The sequence below is a fragment of the Lissotriton vulgaris genome, chromosome 1_1 (genome assembly GCF_964263255.1).
Source record: "Lissotriton vulgaris chromosome 1_1, aLisVul1.2, whole genome shotgun sequence".
In the NCBI taxonomy this organism is placed as follows: domain Eukaryota; kingdom Metazoa; phylum Chordata; class Amphibia; order Caudata; family Salamandridae; genus Lissotriton; species Lissotriton vulgaris.
In genome coordinates, this window is record NC_141685.1 from 1370003794 (window position 1) to 1370005984 (window position 2191).

The 2191-nt window shown below is 39.9% G+C and overlaps 1 non-coding gene across 1 annotated transcript; it reads right to left on the reverse strand.

The window, feature by feature from the left end:
• Positions 1-610: 610 nt before the first annotated feature.
• On the reverse strand, positions 611-692 carry TRNAS-AGA (transfer RNA serine (anticodon AGA)). The gene has a single exon. It is a non-coding gene; the product is annotated as a tRNA-Ser (tRNA).
• Positions 693-2191: the final 1499 nt, after the last annotated feature.

Consider the following 2191-nt stretch of genomic DNA (forward strand, 5'->3'; position numbering starts at 1 on the left):
GGGCATCAGACGCTTTGGAAAGTAGCCACCAACCGTAGAGAAAGAGAGAAAGAGGGAAAAGACAGTATGAGGTGTGGAGAAAACAGCAGCAGGTACAAGGAGCTCAAATGAGATTAATGGCGCCTAAATAGAGCACGTAAAGGAACAGTTACAAATCTAAGAAAAGGGAAAGAAAAGACTAGGAAAAAACGCAGAAAGAGCTTGTAGATGAAATTCTCTTCCAGGAACAGCAGGTTAAGAGAAATTACACAGGGAGCAGTTAAGCTTGTAACACGGGGAGAATAGAAAATAAAATGGAGTTTTATGAAGTATGTTTGCCTAATCCAGCTAGCACTTTTATTTTATTTCTCTATTTGCTTCTTTTATTGGTAAAGTAAGTTTCAAGTGCATGCACAGGCATGACCGAGAGAGCCAGGGTATAATAATTTGAAGCGTTTGCACTAGCGCTAATGAAGGACGAGAGTTATAGCAAAGATATGAAAGGGGGAGCGATAATAAATATGTGATATGGCAATAGTGACACCAAAATAAGCCACCTATTTATAAAACTGACATGGAAGAAATACTAAAGGTTAACTTCTGAAATTGTAGCCGATGTTAAAAAGATTCTCGCTGTCGGCAGGATTCGAACCTGCGCGGGGAGACCCCAACGGATTTCTAGTCCATCGCCTTAACCACTCGGCCACAACAACTGACTGTAAAGTGTGTGCAAATAATCTGTATGCAAGTTTTCAAGGTGTCCCACAGCAAATTCCTGATATTCTGCAATGCACTTTTTAAAAATAATGTTTTTTTCAGCAGGCACATTCTCTCCTAAAAACAAAAATTGCATGCGTATATCTCTAGTTTGGAATACCATAGGCTTGCATGCATACTCTCATGGGCCACTCAAGTTTTTTGGACCCTATTGCACTCTGTTTTCGTGCTGCTTTTAGTATATGGCCCATATTACAGAAGTCTACCATCTTTGAGTATTTGAGGCTCCTTTGTAAGTGCTTTATATTTTTTCCTTGAAGAGCTATATAATAAAGGGGTCCGGGAAAGATTGCATTTATGGAAGATAAAAGAAGCCCCACTTGTCTCACCAAATACTGTAGAGAAACCTGATGTTTTACTCATGTTATCCTTAGTTCGTTTTTGTTAGACCTTGCATTCTTAAGGTGGTCCCAACCCCACCTTATTGCTTTTCACCTCCGCATTTTGCTGCATCTTTTTGTTGGCCTTAGGACTCTGATCACTTTATCGCTACTAATCAGTGCTGAAGTGCACGTGCTTCTTCCCTAATCATGTGTATAATTGGAGTATACCTGGCTGACAGATTTAATTTACTTGAAAGCCCCTTGTAAAGTGGTATACCATATACCCAGGGACTGATTGTGCCACCCAAAGAAATAGCATTTCAAACCTGTCTCAAGCCTGCTACTGCAGTGCCTGTGCTGCAGTGTACTGCCACTTCGACTTGGCATTTAAAACTACTTGCCAAGCCTTAAACTCCAATTTTATTACATATCAGTAACCCCTAAGGTAGGCCCTAGGTAGTCCTAGGGGCATCATGCTATGTAAGTAAAAGGTAAGACATGTACTGTGGTAGTTTGTATGTCCTAGTAGTATCAAACAGTCTATTACATTTTTCACTACTGTGAGGTCTGCCCCTCTCATAGGTTAGCATTGGGTATTCCCTTATACTTTTTGGGGGGTAATTCCATATCTGAGAGGAGAAGCTTTATTTATTTATTGATAAATCCAATCTACTGGTGAGGTTGGATTTAATCTTACTATTGTATAAATGCCATTTTTAGAGAGTGAGCATTTCTCTGCACTTACTGCTCTATTTGCATGAAAACCTGTCTTCAATTGACGTCTGGATTGGGCTGCGAGACAGCTACATATGTGCATTCCCTGTAGACAGCCACAACACAGGTCACTCAACTGCAACTGCATTCATCTGCATTCTGATTGGCCTGGGGGAGAGCTCCGCTCCCCTTACCGCAAATATGTTCAAGAACGATAATTTATGTCAGTAAGTACAGTATACCTACATCTTATAATCATGTGTGTTTAAATAATTTGTCGTTAGATCGTTTAAATATTGAAAAGGATCTGTTTTTAATAGACATTTTACAAAAACAACTGGTACATTTGGGAATTCTGTAAAGGAAAAACCCAACTGCCGTGACATTGCCAACCACAA